The sequence below is a fragment of the Sciurus vulgaris genome (assembly GCF_902686455.1).
Source record: "Sciurus vulgaris genome assembly, chromosome: 5".
Taxonomy (NCBI): Eukaryota; Metazoa; Chordata; class Mammalia; order Rodentia; family Sciuridae; genus Sciurus; species Sciurus vulgaris.
In genome coordinates this window covers 151,314,212-151,335,952 of record NC_136465.1, presented here as the reverse complement: position 1 = coordinate 151,335,952, position 21,741 = coordinate 151,314,212, and the positions used below count along the sequence as shown (strand labels likewise).

The 21,741-nt window shown below is 36.0% G+C and overlaps 1 long non-coding RNA gene across 1 annotated transcript in view; it reads right to left on the bottom strand.

Moving 5' to 3' along the window:
• Positions 1-611: 611 nt before the first annotated feature.
• The window catches only part of LOC306662087, an 87,750-nt gene continuing 66,620 nt past the window's right edge, over positions 612-21,741 (bottom strand). The window contains exon 3 of the long non-coding RNA XR_013764056.1: positions 612-865. This is a non-coding gene — a long non-coding RNA (uncharacterized lncRNA). The remainder of the gene's footprint in view (positions 866-21,741) is intronic.

The following is a 21,741-nucleotide window of genomic DNA, read 5'->3' as shown; positions in this document are numbered from 1 at the left end:
ATGCAGAGTTGACTTAACATTTGAAATGAATTGGGAAAACTTATCACATTACCAAAGAGTTAAAAGCATATTATCATATGAATAGGTGCAGAAAAATGTTCAACAAAATCCAACATGTATTTCTAATTTGAAAACTTTTAACAAATTGGAATAGAAGAAAATGTGCTTGACTTCAATCTGATAATAAGAATCTCAGAATAACTACAGTTAATATCACATATGATAATAAAGAATGATGGTTCTCACTCTTCACTGCCCCATCCCCATTAGATATCATTCTCCACTTATCAGGGAACTTTAGATTATGGAAGGAAATGAGAGGGACGCGGGTATGAAAAATGGTGGAATGAGACAGACATCATTACTCTATGTACATGTATGATTACACGAATGGTATGAATCTACATCGTGCACAACCATAGAAATGAAATGATGTACCCCATTTGTGTACAATGAATCAAAATGCAGTCTGTAAAAAATTAGAAGATAAATAAAAAAATTTAAAAGTAAATAAAATAAAATGATGCCTACTTCTTTAAAAAAACAAACAAAAAAGAATGATGACTTTTCCACTAAGATCAGAAGAAAGACAATTTGTTCATTTCCACCATTTATATTCAACAAGATATGGGGAATTCTAGCCTTTACAATAAAGCAAGGAAAAAAAGAAATGGCATTTAAGTTAGAAAAGAGTCAGTAAAATGGTCTTTATTCATTAACAATGATAATCTATGTATAAAATCTAAGCCAGGAGTGGTTATGTATGCCTGTAATTCCAGTAGCTCTGGAGGCTGAGGCAGGAGGATCATGAGTTCAAAGCCAGTCTTAGCAATGGCAAGGCACTGAGCAACTCAGCGAGACCTATCTATAAATAAAAAATACAAAATAAGTCTCAATGGTTGAGTATCCCTAAATTCAATCCTCAGTACAAAAAAAAAATTAAAATCTGTAAGTTTCTGGAACTTACAAGTTCAGCAAACTTGAAGAACACAGGATTAATATGCAAAACTCACTAGATTTTTTTATTTGCTAGAAATAAAAAAAATCAGAAATTTAAATAATACTATTGATAATAATATCATATTATTTGAATACCAAAGAATAAATACAACAAAATGTATACAAACTATCTACAAAGACCACTGGATAGCATTACTGAGAGAAACTACAGAAAACCTAAATAAATAAATGGAGAGAGTGTTTGTCTGCTTTACATCACTATAGCAAAGTTCTTGATATGTGCCATGCTTGAAGAAAAGATGTATTGTGCTAATCCTTCTGTAGGTTCAAATGGAGAGAATAAATGGACAGAGAGGGTCAAGTTTTGCTCCTTTTGTGAAAAAATACCGAAGGGAAAATATCTCATACCTTCAGTGATCTAGTAGGTCCTACCTCCCAAGAAAGAGTCTCACACTGAGGATCAAGCTCTGAATTACACTGGGCCCCTGGGGAAAGGAAGGAAGAGAGATTGGAACAGCACAGGCAGGTTTGGGACCAAGAAACTTTTCTAGGAAATTATTACACTGAGCTGCTAAAAATTAAAGAGAGAAGGAGAAACAGAAGAAGGAGAAACAGAGATATGTGTCTTGTGTTAGGTATAAATTCATCTCAAGGTGTTGTGATGATTCAACACGATTTCACTTGGAATCCTAGTAAGTTTTCTATAGAAATTGAAAAAACTGATTCTAAAATTCATCTCAAAAAGCAAAGGACTAAGAATAGAGAAAATGATTTTTGAAATTAATAAAATTCCGAAGTTTCTCTTCATTGCAATTTTAAATAAGGTCTGTACGGGATCCCACGAAAACCATGGTGGGACATGGGAAATCACATAAGGGAGTTTATTAAGCAAACAGAGTGTCTCCCTGCAGGGTGAGAGAGAAAATGAGAGGAAAAGAAAGGGAAAGAGAAGGGTGCGCTAGAGAGAGTGGAAAGGGAGGAGGAGAAAGAAAGTGAGTCAGGCAGAGAGAAAAGCGAGAGAGAGAAGATGGCAGTGAAGCTATCTTTAAGAATCCCACCAGGCTAACAGGGGACCAATAATGAAGAAGGATACTTGCAAACTGACTGATGAACCAATAGCTAGCCAGGATATTCACAGACTGACAGTAGTTGAGAGGCGGGGAAAATGGCTGCACCGGAAAGGGCGGGAGAGCAGCTTTCAGACTGACAAGCTAGGTTGTGATACAACAGAAAGGGCAGGGGAGCAGCTTCGTATTACAAGGTCTTAAATAGTTAAATCCTTAATGATATAAATTATTAACATAAGGTTTTGTTTTGCTTTGTTTTTAAAGAGTTAACCCCACTCTCAGGAAATAAGAAATCAATGAGATTTTTATGTTTTTATTTACAGGCGAAATACACCTGTGTGTGTGTGTGTGTTCAGTTGACTTTTTTTAAAGGCCTTATTGAGATATACTTAATAGACTAATAACTAACATATATATAATGTGTAAAAGTTTGTGAGTTTGGACATATGCTGATACCCATGATTCTACCACCAAAATCAAGCTACTAGACACATCCAACACCCCCCAACATTTTCTTGTGTCCCTCTGTTTTTGTTTGTTTGGCTACTTTTTTGTGTGTTTCATTTCATTGGTAGTGGAAATATTTAACATGAGATCTTGTTGATTACCTTTATGAGAATACAGTCAGTACGGAGGAGGGAAATGGACCAACATCAAGTAAAAAGTATACCAACAGTTGAAAAGAAGTCAAAGCCATCTCAGGTGGAGCACAGTATGAAAATATTGGCCTTCGTTGTTCATCCAATATTTAGAAAGGTCCAGGGACCTTTCTTCCGTCTTGCATGCAGTATTTCTTCTCTGTATTTTGTGTTCACCACTGAATACAGCAGTAGGAGGAATCAGGTGTGGTGGGTTTTTATTATGCTCATGCTTCTTTTTGCAGTTCCTTCTGTATAGATCTTTCTAATTTTTGATGTTAGTTAGAAGACTGTTCTGGTCCCCAACTGCCTGTGCTGCATCAATCTCTATTGTTTCACTCTCTGTGCCTACCACCCCCTACATCTATCTCATTCACTGAAAAACAAGTCTCTTCTGTCTTTTTCTCCTAATAGTCCTTGAGCTTCTCAGTGGCCATGCTCCTGGCATGCCTAGAAGAATGTGTGGCTTTTAATAGATATTCAGTTAATGGTTACTGAGCAGATGTACATTCTTTAATCATTTCTGTCATTGCTATGCTGAATTCTTGGCATGGAATAAGACTCCATGGAAAAGACATGAGTAAGAAATGTCATGGGAGTAGAGACAGATGAAAGGATTTTGTGAAATGTTTTTAAAATTAAGGGGAGGGCTGGGGATACAGCTCAGTTGGTAGACTGCTTGCCTTGCATGCACAAGACCCTGGGTTCAATCCCCAGCACCAAAAAAAAAAAAAAAAAAATTTAAGGGGAAAAAAACACCCTCAACAGTTATTCTTCAATGGAAACATACTTCTTATAGAGATATTTTTGCAAAGATAACTTAATTGATGAAAATTAAGTGCTGATGATTCCAGAGGGTGAAGGTGGTTCATCAGAGAAGGCTTTTTGTTAATCCTGCTGGGATAAAGCAATAAATATAAATATACTTTGCAATATTCCCTTGCTTTTATAAAAACTGCACATAATTTGAATGAGATTTAGGAATGTGTTAAGAACTAGTTTTAATTTTAATTAAAAGCTGTTTTATGTAAAATATAGTCTCATAAATTAACACAGATGCACCTGTCCGTTCAACTTCTATAGATTAGAAGTAGAAGCTCTAACCTATGACGAGGGAATGTTAAATACTAACTCTGTTACCAGGGTCCCGGGTTAGAGTCCTGGCTCTGGAGTCTCAACAGACTGGATTCAGTCACCTGCCCATATCAAGAGCAGGAGAAAAGCAATATGCAACGAAAAATAAATTTGTTCACAATTTAGTTAGACCAGGAAGACAGCTATTCTGCCTTTCCCAAACCTACGGAAGCATTACAATTTACAGGAGAGGTTATTCATGTAGAACAAAAAATAAGAAATATGCATATGTAAAGGGTCAGGTTTGTGGGCAAGGATATTATACTGTGGATTCTTCAGTCCTTTTGGCATCACCCTGGCCCCAGGGGCAGGGTCTTTAGAAGGCAATGCCCATTCAGCTTGCATTCTAATCAGGAGTCGAACGCCTGCAGGAAGCCAAAGTGGATAAATAAATTAAAGAGCATGTTAGTGGGACCAGGGCTAAGTCTCCTTTAGATTTTCCATTGTTAAAGGAACAGCTGTTCCATGGTTGCAATTTTGGCTGAGTACTCCATATGAGTGAAAAGCACAGGTAGAACAGATCCCGTTTCATTTACTCTGTGAAGAGAAGGATGGGTAGGAGGAAGGGGTACACAGAGGAGAATTAAGGTAAAACTTCCTGTGATTTTGTGGTCAAATATACCTAAAATGTTTTCAGGAGAAGTAGAAATACAATATAAAGCCTCAGCCCTAGAATGAGTTCTTTGACTACATAATTATTTCATTGTCCAAAGGAGGTGAATTCAGGCCTAAGGAGATATGGTATATAAAAGATGTGGCTTTCCCATAAATGACAACATAGTTTGCTGTTTATTTCTCTCCACCAGGCTAATGAGGCTGGGGCAAAGGACAGGTCGTTAATTATCAAAGAAAAGGAAATGAGTAGGTAACACTCCCATCACCCTGTTGGTAACAGCCTCCAGGGGTGAGGGAAGGATCCCACCGTCCAACACAAGCAATCACCCCCTGGATGGCTCTCTGCATGCCTTTGGGTCACTTTTGGTCATGTAAGCATGATAAGAAAGGAAACCTGAAATCTATAAAGGGGCAGGACACCCCCTCTCCCTCGGGCGCCAGCCCTGGACCCCCTCCTTTCTGGAGGAGTCTCTTTCTCTCTGTTCTATCTTTTAGTAAAACTTGTTTTCTTGCCTCAGAGTTGCTGGGGTGTTGAGATGAAAGAGGACCTGATCCTGATTTTCAAGACTGGCCTCACCAAGAATCAAAATATTGGTGGTTTGATCAATAAGTAGATAAATATTTATGATCCTACTTTTTGGACATGACAGAGCCTGAGATGATCTGAAAGGAAAAGTACCCCCAACGGAAATGGAGGGAGAAAATTGAGTGTGGGTCACTGAGAATAATTCACAACATTATTCATAGAGAACTTATGGGGGACATAGGACATCTGCAAATGGAGCAAGAAAGAAACAAATATCTGCATGCTGTACAGCTCCTGGGAAATTCATTTTCCAATTATGGGAAACTGGGATAGCCTGCAAAATATCTTTTAATTTTGCAGTGAGAATTAAATAAAGTGAAACATGTCAAAGTTCTAAGGTCTAGCATCAGAAAGAATACAAATCTCTATTTGAGTTTAGGAAGAACTTTTTGAAGGTGTAAGAAAGTCTGGGTAGAAAGACTCATCATACTGTGGTATATATACACAATGGAATATTACTCAGTCATAAAGAAAAATAAAATTATGGCATTTGCAGGTAAATGGATGCAGTTGGACAATATCATGCTAAGTGAGATAAGACAATCCCAAAAAACCAAAGACCAAATGATCTCTCTGATAAGCAGATGATGATACATAATGGGAGGTGAGAGGGAGACAAGAATGGAGGAAGGATGGATTGAATAGAGGAAAAAGAGGGGCAGGGTGGTAGTGGAGGGAAAGAAAAATAACAGAATGAGACAAACATCATTACCATAGGTACATGTATGATTACACAAATTGTGTGACTCTACTTTGTGTACAACCAGAGAAACAACAGTTGTACCCCGTTTGTGTACAATGAATCAAAAAATAAATAAAAAAAGACTTGTCATAAAATAATAATAGAATTTAATATGTTCCAGTCACTGTATTAGACTCAGTCTTACAAAAAATTTTTTGTGTGTGTTTTATGTTGAAGAAACTGAAGACCAGAGCAGTTAAGACATTTCTCTGTTCTTGGTTCTTGTAAATATCACATGTCAAAGCCAAGATTTAGATTCTTTTTTCTTCTTCCTTATGTTAATACATACACATTTTCCAGTGCCAGCCTTTGTGCTTCATCATTGCATGCTAAGAAAACAAATATTTGCTGTCTTAAATTTTGTCGTATGTGATAGGAAAAAGAATAAGGAAAAGAGGATTATCAACAATTGAACTGAATCTTATGTTATATAATTTTATGCCCACAAAAATAATGACAGGATGCAAAACACTTCTTGTTGGTCTTATCTGTTTTGGGGATGGTGGAACTTGGCTTTTTCTCTTCTTCTTCCCTCCTCACTCCTCCCTCTCTCCTCTCCTCTTCATGCTTTAAGACAACATTTACTCTTTCCTACTAGCATTCTTTTCACATACAGGGGGGATAAAAGCAAAAGAATAAAGTACACTGCGTTAGAATGATTCTTCCACTTTCATTATATATATTTAGCTCATGAAATAAAATGGAAATTATAAATTAGCATTGTACAAGGACTGTTAGCAAATGAGCCAGAGTTGGCATAAAATAGTCCTATCTTGGGAAATTTCTCATGGGTCTCACTAAAGAAAAGTTGCTTCAGGGAGTGGCTTTCAGTATGTGGACTTTCTGTTTATCAGTTGTCATATATACACTATGATTTCATAATCATTATCATCCACATAAGTGAAGAAGGAGGTGCAAATTCCTCTCAAAGACAAGATTGTGATCTTCTTCTGCATATGCACGTTTGGTACAGTAATGAATAACGTCATCCTGGATCAACTCTGCCAAGTTAGCCCATCATTGCAGAATAAAAAACAGGAGAATTGCTTTTTGTGTCGGAATATTCATTCATATTCTAACAGCTGATTTGTCTCCTAAGTGATGTTCTTCTTTGCTGAAAAGACAGAATTCTAAACTATGCTAAGATATTATAATCTATGCATTTTGATGTTTTTAATCCTTGATCACTATTCTTGCTAATTTTGCTTAGCTCTTCTCTTGTTTTTCCTGAACACGGTTAATCTTAGTTTCTTGTGCATTGTTAAAATGAGACAAAGTTTGAAATTTGCATTTTTGATCAGACTAGCTTTGTTACTGAAAGATTTGGCAGTTAATTAGTTTGCCATTTGAGATTTTTTCATTAAGCTAGAATAAAAGCTGGTATTTGTTGTTTATAGCAAATCGATCAGTTCTACCAGGTCTTTTTTTCCTCCTTTTGCTTTTCTTGTCATTTTACTCTGCCTTGATCTATGAAGTGCAATTTCTAAAACTCCTACTAACATACTAAAATCCTTCATCTACAGTTACTAAGTCCTAACTCGTAGGTTCAGCAGTTTCTCTGTGGTCCACATCATTACATGAGTACTCCTTAGTTTACTAAGGAAAAATGCAGAGTCATGACTGGAAGGCAGTAGATGATATACTGCCAGTTTATACTTTTCAGTCACAACTGGGTACCAACTTGTGCATAGAAGTACTTTACCATTATTGCTGTTCTTACTGCTTTCTCCACTGAAGAGATATTCACCAAGCCCATCCAATTTCCCCCTCAAAAAACTCCCACACCTTCACGTCCACTCCTGTCCTCATTACCTGTGGCAAATAACCTCAACTCCCATAATGCAGAGAAAATTGGAAGCGTCTAATCCAGAGCTTTGTTTCTCTTTTCTACATGAAAATTGTTGCTTCCAACTTTGTTCCTCTGTGCTTCTGGGAAATGCATGTCTTTACCATTTAGAGCCAACACCTGCGTTTGCGCTCTTACTGGCTCTAGCCTTCTCTTGCACATTATAGTATGAATTATCCTTTGCCCCTGCTTCTTCAATTCCTTATTCTATCTGCTGACCTTGCTGAAACTGTGGGCCTCAAAGGTTCCTTCTCTAATTTCTAGTCTTGCAGATTTGCCCTGAAGTCTTTCTATGAAGACCCATTTCCCTGTACTGCTGGACATCAACCAGGCATGCATGTAGACTTTTAATACCAAACTAAATTCTGCTTTTGCTCAAGGGACCAAAATAACAGTCCTCAATCTTCTCTGTGACCTAAAAAGCTAAGGTGACTCAGGAGTTTGAGGAGCATCATCTCTCTTACTGGGAAAGACAGTCACATCCCTGAAGTCTTCCAATACCTCTGGCAACATGAACACAGGGTTTAGACCTGGAACACTATCCTACCAAGAGGTAACCATCTTTCACAGCCTAGACTGGGCTGATAGCCTTCTGTGGGCATATCTTCCCTGTTTCAGAGGAATGATTACTTCTTCTTTCTGTGGAATTATGTGGTTCATATGTTATCTGGCCATCTTCCCCATTATATCCCTGGAGTCCCTCACTTGAAAAATGAGGAGATGATCATTATTACAGATGATCACCAGTCACATGGGCTGCAAGACCCACTGGCTCTGACCAACTAATATTCACTATTGAGTCCTATCTTACTCTATTTCTTTTCCATGTGGGTAAAGCGGTGCTCCATTTTGTGCCTGTGTGAGTGTTATCTTTCTTATGAACCACACACCATGGAGCAAAATGGCATCCTGGGACTTTTGCTCCTGCTGGCAAAGGACTCCTCCCTGGTCTCTCTTACTTAACACTTTTGTAACAAAATTTCAGACATCACCAATTCTGCTCTACTTCAGACATTTAAGAAATACGGGGAATGAATGATGGTGGAGTGAGACAGACATCATTACCTATGTATATGTATGATTGCACAAATGGTGTGTATCTACATTATGCACAACCATAGGAATGAAAAGATATACCCCATTTGTGTACAATGAATCAAAATGCAGTCTGTAAAAATTAAAAAATAAATTTTAAAAAATATTTGAACAAGTGACCATTTGCACCCTAAAAAAAAAAAAAAAAAAAAAATGGGTTTACTCTCTCACTACAGGCTTGAGGAGAGACCTAAGGTATAGGATAAGCAACTATCTTCTTAATGATGCAGGCAGCATCTTATACCTTTGAATGTTACATCAGAGGGAAAACATCATTCCTTGGGGTCTTTTACTCCAGCTATCACAAAAAGGAAATGCTTCAAGAAGGTAGGTGGAGTCCATCCTGTTAAATGTTGCAATATCAAGTATAAAAGAGAAGGATGCTTTAGATTGGGCCACCTATCACTGCTGACATTAAAATGAATAGTAATGGTATGTTGGTAGAGATGATGGTCTGAGTAATTCAAACTATTATGTATTCCTTTTTTTTTTTTTTTATACATCTCTATTACCGCTGCTTTTTAGACTCTTTCACAACTCCTTCTCTTGTGTTCAGATTTGAAATCCGTGACTGCTCCATCCTAGAGCCTCTTCTCTGTCTGCACAGTCTTCCTGGTGATCTTCACTAATCCTGTGACATGTAATATTCTCATGGTGTCCTGCCAGGGGAGGGAAATCAGTCACCCTATGGAGGTGTGGATTGGCTGGAAATCAAAGGCTGACAAAGTAGTAGTAAGAAGTAAAAACAAAGGACACAAAAAATATATAAAAAGCAGGGGCTACAAGTGGAAAATACTTGATGGGTCTGATCCTAACAAAAGAGAAAGCCCGCCGACCTATATTTTACAGCGAAGCAAGTCAAAGGACTTCACTGTTAGGAAGAGTTCCTTAAGATAAACAAAAGCAGAGAAACTGCGGGAAATTGCCCTGATTTGGGGGTTCCTTATCACTTGCTCAGTAACTCTTCCTCCTTCAGGCAGCTAGTGACTCAAGGCTGTTTAGGTTCACTGGTATCTCTCACCCAAGGCTAGCAGGCATGTAAATTTAAAGGTATTGAAGTCATAAATTCCATGTAGGCGTGGAATTGGCCCCATTCACAGCAGACACCTGCAAATGGGCGTGTCTTTCTACACCTTTGCATAGAAAAAGTCCCAGATGTTGCAGTCAAACTCTCCGAGGCTCTGAAGTTCAAAGCAATAACTGATTTACCGCTCCCAGTCAAATACCACATGCAATGGGCTGAAAGCTTGTGTCTCTCCGATATCAAATACTGAACTCCTACCCACAAGAGGGCAGTAGGAAGTGGGCCTTCGGTAATGAGGAGGACATCATTCATGAATAGAATCGGTGCCTTTACATTTATTTATTTATTTATTTATTAGAAAAATAAACTTTAAAACATTGAAATATCACGATACATTCTCTACACAGGCTAATGTTAAGCAGAGTGACAAGAACAAGTGATAACATGAAGCGGAGCAAAGGTCGTCAGAGTGGGAGGGGAGGAATTCTGGTAAACGATTCTGGAACACTTTGCATTATCCATTAAAGTTGAAGAAACACAAAGCCTACTACTCAGAAATTCCAACCAGAAGGAGAGACCCAAGAGAATATTCATTATTCTTTTAAATTGCCTCAAACTGGAAAGAAATCAAATATCCGAGTGAACTGGTGTAATCACACACTGGTACCCCACACTTCCATGAAAGTGTCTGAGCTTTCTTCAATGAATGCTCACACTGTGATTACTCCAAACATTATTGACATTTATACAATAATATTGAGCAAAAGTACTCAATCTTATTATAATTACCTAAAGAAAAGCAGAGTCAATTAAACTTTGCATTTTCCCTCCCTCCCTTCCTTCCTTCCTTCCTTCCTTCCTTCCTTCCTTCCTTCCTTCCTTCCTTCCTTCCTTCCTTCCATCAGGGGGCAGAGATTTTACCACTGAGCTATAACCCCAGTTCTTTTTGTTTTTTCTTTTATTATTATCATTATTATTTTTATTTTTACAGACTGCATTTTGATTCATTGTACATAAATGGAGTACAACTTTTCATTTCTATGGTTTTACACAATGTAGTTTCACACCATTCATGTAATCATACATATACATAGGGTAATACTGTCTTTTTGTTTTTTTCACTTTTTTTCTTTTCTTTTTTTCTTTTTTGGTTATACATGATGGTAGAATGTATTTTGACATATCATACATACATGGAGTATATCTTTGTCTTCTGGTGATTGTACATGATGTGGAGTCACACTGGTCGTGTATTCATATATTAACACAGAAAAGTTATGTCCTAATCTTTGTACCATCTTTCCTATTCTCATTCCCTCTTCCTTCCACTTATTTCCCCTGTTCAATCTGGTTAACCTATACTCCTCCCTCCTCATTGCCACCCCATCCCCACCTATTGTGAGTCAGTATTCACATATCAGAGAGAAAACTCAGCCTTTTGGTCTTTTGTGGGATTGGCTTATTTCACTTAGCATGATTGCCTCTAGTTTCAATCATTTACTGGCAACTGCCACAATTTCATTCTTCTTTATGACTGAGTAATATTTCATTGTGTATAGGTGCCATGATTTCTCTATCCATTCATCTGTTGAAGAGAACCTAGGTAGGTCCCATAACTCAGTTACTGTGAACTAAGGGCTATAAACATTTATGTGGCCATGTAACTATAGTATGCTGATTTTTAAGTTCTTCGAGCTCTATTAACCAGCTTTACACCATGTGAGGACACACAAAAAAAAATAATGGGTGGCAGTCTACAACACATAAGAAAGCTCTCCCCAGAACCTGGTCATGTTGGCTCCTGATCTTAAACATCCAAACCCCAGAGTGTAAAAAATAGATTTCTTTTGTTAATAAGTTTACAGCATTTTATTATAGCAGCTCAACATATCTAATTCAACATATATGTATCAATGATTCCCAAGGTTATATTTTTATCCCTGACTTATCCCCAACAATTCTAATCACATTTCCTAATTTTTACTTAGCATCTCCACTTGGATATCTTGGAGAATCTCAAACGTAATATACATAAAATTTTCAATATTCTTCCCTACCTCTTACTTTATTAATGTCTTCCCATAAAAGCATGTACCACACTCTTCCCAGTTGCTCAAGTTAAAAACAAGCACCACAACTACAAACTGTGTAGTATTTTTAATTTGTTCATTATTCTCATTTCCTTCCTCAATTCAAGCCATGATGTTCTATTAAGTTTTTATGGTGGAGGAGGCTAGATACATTTATTTTGCTTTGCATAGTCTGCCTCAAAATAAATGTATCTCACCACCCCCATGAAAACTTAAAAGAAGGTCATAGATACAGAAATACATATAATCAGAAAAATGAGAAATTATACTCCATTTATGTATAACCTATCAAAATATATAAATATATTCTACTGTCATGTACAACAAATTAGAACCAACTAAATTAAAAAAAAAAAGTAAGTGCTTTGTTTTGTGTTTTCACTCAACCTAGGTTCTCTTTTACACGAAGCTGGGTGATTTTTCTTATAATAATTTTGATTGTTATATAAGTTTTTGTCCATCTTGTGGTAGTTACTTTTACAAGTTTACGTGACATGTATGAAGCTTCAATTTTTGCTATTTTTAAAAAAGATACTATGAATCCCTATCACCGTGATGGGTAGATTTTCTATTCACTACTTTTTTGTTGTTGTTGATAATTTTAAATAGCATACATAGACTATATTTCTTGAAGTGTATATTTTAGGTAACATCTATAATCTATTAACTCGTGAAAAAAATTATTTTATTCACCCTTCCATCTTCTTTCAGTTCTTCATATTCTGAGTTAGGTGTTTATTTTAGTATCTTTGAAATTTTCTCATTTGTAAGATCTATTTTCTGTAATCGTATTTGATTTAGTGCTTTGTTCAGCCCGAGCCAATGACCTTTATTGCTCTATAGACCTTAGTTATGGTCAGTCTGTGGTAATTCTTCATTTTAGTTCTATTTTGTTTGTTCATTTCATTGGAAATAATTCAAAGATTTATTAGACTTTGGATTTTTTAATTTGGGGGCATATGTACCCATTGTTTTTATAGTCTAAGAATAATGTGCAACTGGATTCATTCATGTTTAAGAAAAGAATCTGTGACCAGGATTCAAAGTAGCCTTTGCAGCTTTTCTTTTCCTCCTGAGGACTTACCTTTGTTGCTAGAATTATTTCCGGGTGTTTATGATTGTTTCTCCCTCCCCCTTCAGTTTCCCTCCCAAAGTGGGAAGTAGAAATCACTCAGTCAAACTTGCCTTAATTTAGGTAAGATAATGATAGTGTTTCTACACCTTTTTTCTAAAAATTCTTATGTATGTCCTCCATTCATTCCTTTCTCAGTTGTTAGCAAGACTCATCTCTTCAGTACTACATCTATTTATTGTTGATGTTTTGAATGAAGAAACAAGCAATAGTGACTGACTGTCTTCTAAAGTTCTCACAGGATAACACTTTACAAAGTTCAACTTTTATCCTCAGCATTGCTTGCTCAACAGATTCAATGACCTATAAAAACATATAAGTATGATGTCCTGTCTTCTACTGCTTTTGGTGTTGATTTGTTCTTTTTCTAGGGCTTTGACATGTAACATTAGGTCATTTATTTGTTGACTTTCTATTCTTTTAATGAATGAGCTTGATGCAATGAAGTTTCCTCTTAGCATTGCCTTCATACTATCCCAGAGATTTTGATATATTGTTTCACTATTCTCATTTACCTCTAAGAATTTTTTTAAATTTCATTCCTGATTTCTTCTGCTATTTGTTCATCATTCAAAAGCATACCATTCAGTCTTCAGGTGTTCTAGTAGCTTCTAATTTTTATTCTATCATTGATTTCTAATTTTATTCCATTATTATCTGATGGAATGCAGGGTATTATTCTATTTTTTTGTATTTGCTAAGAGTAGCTTTGTGGCATAAGATATGGTCTATTGTATAGAAGGATTCATGTACTACTGAGAAGTGTATTTACTCATTGATGGGTGAAATAGTCTATATATGTCTGTTGAGTCTAAATTATTGGTTGTATTATTTACTTCTATACTTTCTTTGTTTAGTTTTTGTTGGAGGATCTATCCAGTAGTGAGAGAGTTGTGTTAAAGTCACCTAGTATTAATGTGTTGTGGTCTATTTGATTATTGAAATTAAGAAGGGTTTGTTGATATACGTAGATATCTCTATTATTTAGGGCATAAATATTTATGACTGTTATGCCTTGTTGATGTGTAATTACCTTAAGCTGTATGAAATGTTCTTCTTGGTCCCTTTTGATTAACTCTTGCTTAAAGTCTACTTTATCTGATATAAGGCTAGAAACCCCTACTTGTTTACATGATCCATGTGAGTGATGTTTTTCCCATCATTTCACCTTCAGTCTGTGTATGTCTTTGCCTATGAGGTGAGTCTCATGGAGACAGCATATTGTTGGGTCTCATTTGTTCATCCAATCTGCCAGTCTATGTTTTTTATTGATGACTTTAGACCATTAATGTTCAAAGTTATCATTGAGATATGATTTGTATTCCGAGTCATTTTGGTTTATTTCTAGTTTTTAATTTGAAGTAGTTTCTCCCTCAATTAACTTTTTGTCTAGTGTAGTTCCTCTCCTCTCTGATTTCCCCCCCTTTTTTTTTTTTCATTTCATCTTCGTGGAATATTTGCTGGGAATATTCTGTAGTGTAGGCTTTCAATGTTTGTTTATCATTGAAGGTTCTTATTTCATCTTAAAATGTAAAGCTTAATTTGCTGGATATAGGATTCTTTGTTTTATGAAAAAATAAATAAAATTGATAAACTCTTAGCCACGCTAAGGAAGAGAGACAGAAAACTCAAATTACTAAACTTTATGATGGAAAAGGAAATATGATGGACACTATAGAAATAGAGAAATAATCAGAAACTATTTTGAAAGTTTATACTCCAATAAAATAGAAAATCATGATGATATTGACAAATTTCTAGAGAGATATCACCTATCCAAACTGAATCAGGAGGACATGCACAATTTAAACAATCAATTTCAAGCAATGAAATAGAAGATGCTACCAACAACCTATGAATTAAGAAAAGCCCCAGACCAGATGGATTCTCAGCTGTGTTCTACAAGACCTTCAAAGAAAAATTAACACCAACACTTCTCAAATTATTCCATGAAATAGAAAGGAGCAAAACCTTCCAAACTCATTCTATGAGGCTAGTATCACCCTGATACCAAAACCATACAAATATATTTTAAGGAAAGAGAATTTCAAACCAATATCCCTGTTGAACATAGATGGAAAAATTCTCCATAAAATTCCATCAAATCACAAAAGAAACATATTAAAATATAGTTCACCATGATCAAGTGGGGTTCATCCCAGGGATGCAAAATTGTTTCAACATAAAGAAATCAATAAATGTAATTCATCACATCAATAGACTTAGAGATGAGAATCATATGATCATCTCAATAGATGCAGAAAAAGCATTTGACAAAATTCAGCACCCCTTCATGTTCAAAGTATTTAAAAGACTAGAGATATAGAAACATACCTTAACATTGTGAAAGCTACCTGTACTAAACCCAAGTTCAACATAATTCCAAAAGGAGAAAAATTGAAAGTATTGCCTCTAAGAACTAGAACAAGAGAAGGCTGTCCTCTTTCGCCACTTTTATCCAGAACTATCCTTGACACTCTAGCCAGAGCAATTAGAAAGAAGAAAGAGATTTAAAGGATATGAATAGGAAAAGAAATCAGTATTTGCCAATGACATGATTCTATATTTAGAGGATCCAAAAAAATTCTTCCAGAAAACTTCTAAAACTCATGTATGAATTTAGTAAAGTAGCAGTATATGAAATAAACACCCATAAGTCAAATGTGTTCCTATACATCAGTGATGAATCCACTGACAGAGAAATTAGGAAGACTACCCCATTCAGAACAGTCTTAAAAATAATATTTGAGAACCAATCTAACAAAAGAGGTGAAAGACCTCTACAATGAAAACTACAGAACACTAAAGAAAGAAATTGAAGAAGAACTTAGAAGATGGAAAGATCTACCATGCTCTTGGATGGACAGAATTAACTTTGTCAAAGTGGCCATACTACCTAAAATGTTACACAGACTTAATGTAACTTAATTTTAATTCCTATTAAAATTTCAATGGCATTCTTCATAAAAATAGAAAAAACAATCATAAAATTTATTTGGAAAAATAAGAGACCAAGAATAGCCAAAGCAATCCTTAGCAACAAAAGTGAAGCAGGAGGCATCACAATACAGGACCTTAAATTATACTACAAAACCATAGTATACCATGGTATTGGCACCAAAACAGATACATGGACCAATGGTACAGAATAGAAGAAACAAGAGACAAACCCAATAAATACAATCATCTCATACTAGATAAAGGCACCAAAAACGTACATTATAGAAAAGATAGCCTCTTCAACAAATGGTGCTGAATGCAATATGAAATTAAACCCCTATCTCTCACCTGCACGAAACTCAACTCAAAGTAGATCAAGGAGTTTAGCACTGGAACAAAGACCCTGCACCTAAAAGAAGAAAAAGTAGTCCCAAATCTCCACCATGTTGACTTAGGAACTGACTTCCTTAACAAGACTGCAATAATTAAAATCAAGATGCAATAAATAGGATGAATTCAAACTAAAAAGATTCTTCTCAGCAAAGGAATCAATAATGTGAAGAGAGAGCCTACAGAATGGGAGAAAATTTTTATCACACGCGTATCAGATAGAGAATTAATCTCCAGGATATATAAAGAACTCAAAGAACTTAACACCAAAAACCAAATAACCAATCAATAAATGGGCTAAGGTCCTGAACAGACATTTCATAGAAGAAGAAATACAAATGATCAACAAATATATGAAAAAAATGTTCATTATCTCTAGCAATTAGAGAAATGCAAATAAAAACTACACTGAAATTCCATCTCACTCCAATCCAAATGGCAATTATCAAGAATAAAAGTAACAATAATTGTTGGTGAGGATGTGGGGGATTAGTACACTTATACATTGCTGGTGGAACTGCAGATTGGTGCAACCACTATGAAAAGCAATATGGAGATTCCTGAGAAAACTTGGATTGGAACCACCATTTGATGCAGTTATCCCACTCCTTGGTTTATACCCAAAGAACTTAAAATCAGCATACTATAGTGATGCAGTCACATCAGTGTTGGTAGTAGCTCAATTCACCCTGCAATAGATAAATGAAGAAAGAAATTGTGAGGTGTATACATATACATACACACACATACACACACACACACACACACACACACACACACACCACACACACACATCCACAGTGGAATATTACTCAACCATAAAGAAGAATGAAATTATAGCATTTGCCAGTAAATAGATGGAACTGGAGAATATTATGCTAAGGAAAATAATCCAATTCCAAAGAACCAAAGGCTGAATGCTTTCTCTGATATGTGGATGCTAATTCACAATAAGGGGGAGGGGAGAACAGAGTTACTTTGTATTAGACAGAGGGCAGTGAAGGGAGGGGAAGGAGTATGGGGCTAAGAATGATAGTAGAATGAATTGGATATTATTACCCTAAGTTCATATATGATTACATGACCTGTGCAACTCTACATCATGTCCAACAACAAGGATGAGAAGTTATACTCCATTTATTCATGATGTGTCAATATCATTCTATTGTGATATATAAGTAATTAGAACACAGGTTTTAAAATTTTTAAAAATTTAAATAAGCATAGTATAAAAATTTCATTTTTAAAATTATTAACATATAAAACATGCAAATTTAACTAGGAACAAAACACTCATTGTTGGTAATCACAACTTTTCATTGGAAGCATATTTACACTGGAAGAAATTACTGTCTCCTGTCAAACCAAAGCAGTAAGTTGGGTGGTTTTAGAAAATATTCTTCATCTAAAATTATTTGAGGTAATCTTCCCCACATGAGACACAGTTTTGTCAACTACATCACTATCCCTCAAAGTTTTAACATATTTAATACCCCCTTGCCTTCAAGGGGTATATTGCAGATCCTAGTGGATGCCCAAACACTAAATATACTGCTTAACTTGTTATGTTTTCAGTTTTCGTAAAGTGTTTTCTCTTTATCCGTCCTTCTGTTTTCTGTGGCTTCACTTGCCTGTACTCAATCATGGTCTGAAGTATTAAATGGAAGATTCTAGAAATAAACAATGTATAAGGTTTAACTGGCATAACCCTATAGCAAGAAGAAATCTTGCACTGTTCCTCCTTGTAAATCATTCTTTTCTTCAGAGAATCCATGCTGTGTATCATACCCACCCATTAGTCACTTAATAGCCATCTTGTTTATCAGATGGACTGTCAATGTATCACAGTTTTTGTGTTCAAGTAACCCTTATTTTATCGAATAATGCCCCTTCGGTGCAAGAGTAGTGACGCTGGCAATTTTATTATAGTATATTGCTATAATCATTCTATTTCATCACTAGTTATTGTTGTTAAACTCTTTGCCTAATTTGTAAATTCAACTTGATCCTATGAATATTTGTATAGGAAAAAACATAGTATATTTAGGGTTTGGACATCCACTAGGATCTTCAATATGCCCCTTGCAGATGAGGAGGGACTAAGATATGTTAAAACTTTAAATGGAATCTAGCTTTTGTTCATTGTGAGTTCTATACCTTTTGGGTAACTATACATTTGAATTTCCATTATATTTTTATAATTGGAGAATTGAGAGGAAATTATTCCAAATTTAGAGTTGAGAAAATCAAAACTTAGTGGAGGTAAGTCACCTTATAAAGATCAGATAACGAGAATGACATAATTGAACATGGTCTCCCTTGTACCAAATCCTGTGCCTTTTCTTTGTGCTCTATCACCTACACAGAAAAGCTACTGTATCTCTAAGATTGTTGTATTATTTTCTATGCTTGTAGACCTTGTACCATTTAGTCTATATTGGCTTATAAAACTAAGTATCCAACTTACAAGATCCTAGGAAACATTTCATTTACTTATTCATTCAATCAACACTTTTTAAATGGACTCCCATGGAATATATATATCGTTTTGATACATCATGCATAAATGGAGTATAACTTCTCATCCTTGTAATTGAACATCCTATTTTGTATTTTATTTAGAGACAGGGTCTCACTGAGTTGCTTAGTGCCTCTCTTTAGCTGAGACTGACTTTGAACTCTTGATTCTCCAGTCTTAGCCTCCCAAACCATTGGGACTACAGGTGCACGACACCTCACCCGGCTTAAAAGATATTCTTAGTAAACTACTCCATCACCTCAAGATTGATGGCTACCTGATGAGAACACCTGAACTATCTGATAGTTTCTTGTTTGTGTTTTACAGAGTGCATTCATTCTGGGCAAAATAAACATAAAATAGAATAACTTTCTGGGAAGCATATCTCAAATGGCAGTCAAAGAATGAAAATGTGAAAATGTATATTCCTCACTCGATTTGAATAACTCTGAAGAATATTCTACCCTCTCTCATATTGCACTCTGGGATTTGAATCTGATTTTCCAGATGGAAATATCCCATTCATTTCAGCTCATTCCCTTCCCTTTCCTGACTCACTTCCTCAATTTACTCCAAACTCTTCATATCACTTTGCAAACTATAGTCATTCAAATCCTAGATGCAAGTTCTGTTTCTAACAGAGCAGAGGTGTTACATTTTTGTTACTGTGACCAAAAGACCTGTCAAGAACAACTTAGAGCAGGAAAAGTTTACTTTGGCATATGATTTCAGAGGATCAGAACATGGTTAGCTGACTCCATCACTCTGGGCCTAAGGGCAGGCTGAATATCATGACGGAAGGATTTGGCAGAGAAGCACTGCTGTGCTCATGGAGGTCAGGAAACAGAGAGAGGAAGGAGCCAGGGAGACCAGATATAATCCCCAAGGCACATCTTCACAGACCCGTCTGTTATGCCCCACCTGCCTACATTTTACACCCAGGACAGCAGTCTTTTCAAATTATCATCTACCAACTGGATTGATCCATTGATTAGGTTACAGTTCTCATTATCTAATCATTTCACCTCCTGCATTGACAATTTTGGCAAGACACTTCCATTTTCAAACCATAACAAGCTAAACCAAAACAAAAGCAAATTAACTACCCATGACTGTTGAAAGATTTGAGTATAAAAGAGAGGAAAAATTTAATTTCATGTCATTACATATCAGAAAAACTATTTGCAACTTGGAAATAGGCACAAAGATTAATGAGTGTCCTTTCTGACAGTTCTAGGCTTGACTTGCTATCTACCAGGCTATTTTACAACTCTGTTGGGGCAGAGGTTGACTTATAAACTTTTGTCCAAGTAGATATGAAAATAATGTCTGCCCAATGGAATAGATAGTGCCAGAGGTTACATTTGGTATCCTTGTACTACTTTAATCAAATATGTATATAACCTAATAATCATATACTAAAATTTCATTATTAAACTGTATGCTTTACCCAAATATTTTTTAGCAGGTTTTAATGTTATAGTAGTGGTCTTTTTAATTAAGGAATAGAAGTACATTTTGACCTGTGTCCTTTGTACATGTGTCTGAGAGTCATGTTTTATAACCTTTATAAAATTAATGTATGGGAGACAAACTGCGAACAATTACACACACACACACACACACACACAGTTACACACACACATACACACACACACACACACACACACACACGCACACACAATAAGTCACATCCTGATTAATGTTAGAAGGGAAATAAAGCAGGGTGGAGATTGGAGACCCATGGTCTTAGGAGAGATGCTCTTTGATACAGGTTGGTTGAGGAAGCCCCTGATGGAAACATGAGGAAGGAAGATTAACTTTCTGGGAAGGAAATCTTAATAAATGACAGTTAAATAGTGTCAATATACAGATATCTAAAACACAGCATTCTAGGGAAAAGAAAAAAAAAAACAGCAATAAAACCACCATTGACAAATTCAAGCAGCAGGAAGAAAAGTACTGTATGGAAACTGAGTAATCTGTGTTGTTGAGGGAGGCAGGCGATTGAGGCAAGGAGAAAATGGTAAAAGATGAGAACAAACAACTGATGTGGGCAGATGGCACATGACCTTCTGGGTGACTCCAGTCATGCTGGCTTACACTGTAGGGGAGAAAGAAAGAAACCGATAGAGGATTTGGAGCAAGAGTGGTGTGAGCCACTTGCTCCAAAGGATCACACAGCTGCGGAATTGAGGAAAGATTGCAGTGGTGTTATGGCAAATGTGTGAAGACCAGTTAGAAACCTGTTTTATTCCATTGTGGTAAGACGTTTTGGTGGCTTAAATAAAGGGTTCGGGCTAGATGAATTTTTGAAATGGGATCCACATAACTCTCCCTTATCATTAGATCTGATTCAGGACAATGTATATCAGTCCTTCATTGACTCATTTTTTATTTTTTCAACTATTTAGGGCAAGATATATACAAAGTATATGATGAACAGCTCCTAAATTTCACAGAAACTTTTGTTACATATCTAACTGACTTTAGGTTAATAGAGTTATGTCACTTCAGAGACAATTTTTCTACTGAAAACTGCCACTTGAAAATGATGATAAATGTTTCAGCAAAAAAAAAAAAAAAATCTCATGAAAGTAATTTTAACACAAATGACTCTGACACGGTCAGCCCTGAGCCTTTGGTTCCCATGGAAGACATTCATATGAAGCAAAGTCAGGTTTGTTTCCCATCAATGAAACAAAACTACACAAAGAAATGAAAGCCAGAGGATAGATCAATTTGCTTTGACTTTAGAGCTATGAAAGTAGAATTATAAAATTTGTCGACACCCCCGGCAACAATCCCGCGGATATTTGTTACCGCCTGCAGCAACAATAGTGCAGGTATTTATCCGAGGTGGACTGGAAATAAACTACTTCTATTCCCGTGCTGCTTCCTTGCTTGCTTGCTTATTCTCTAGCTTATGGAGGAATAAAAGCTTGCTTGATTTTAGAGGAAGAG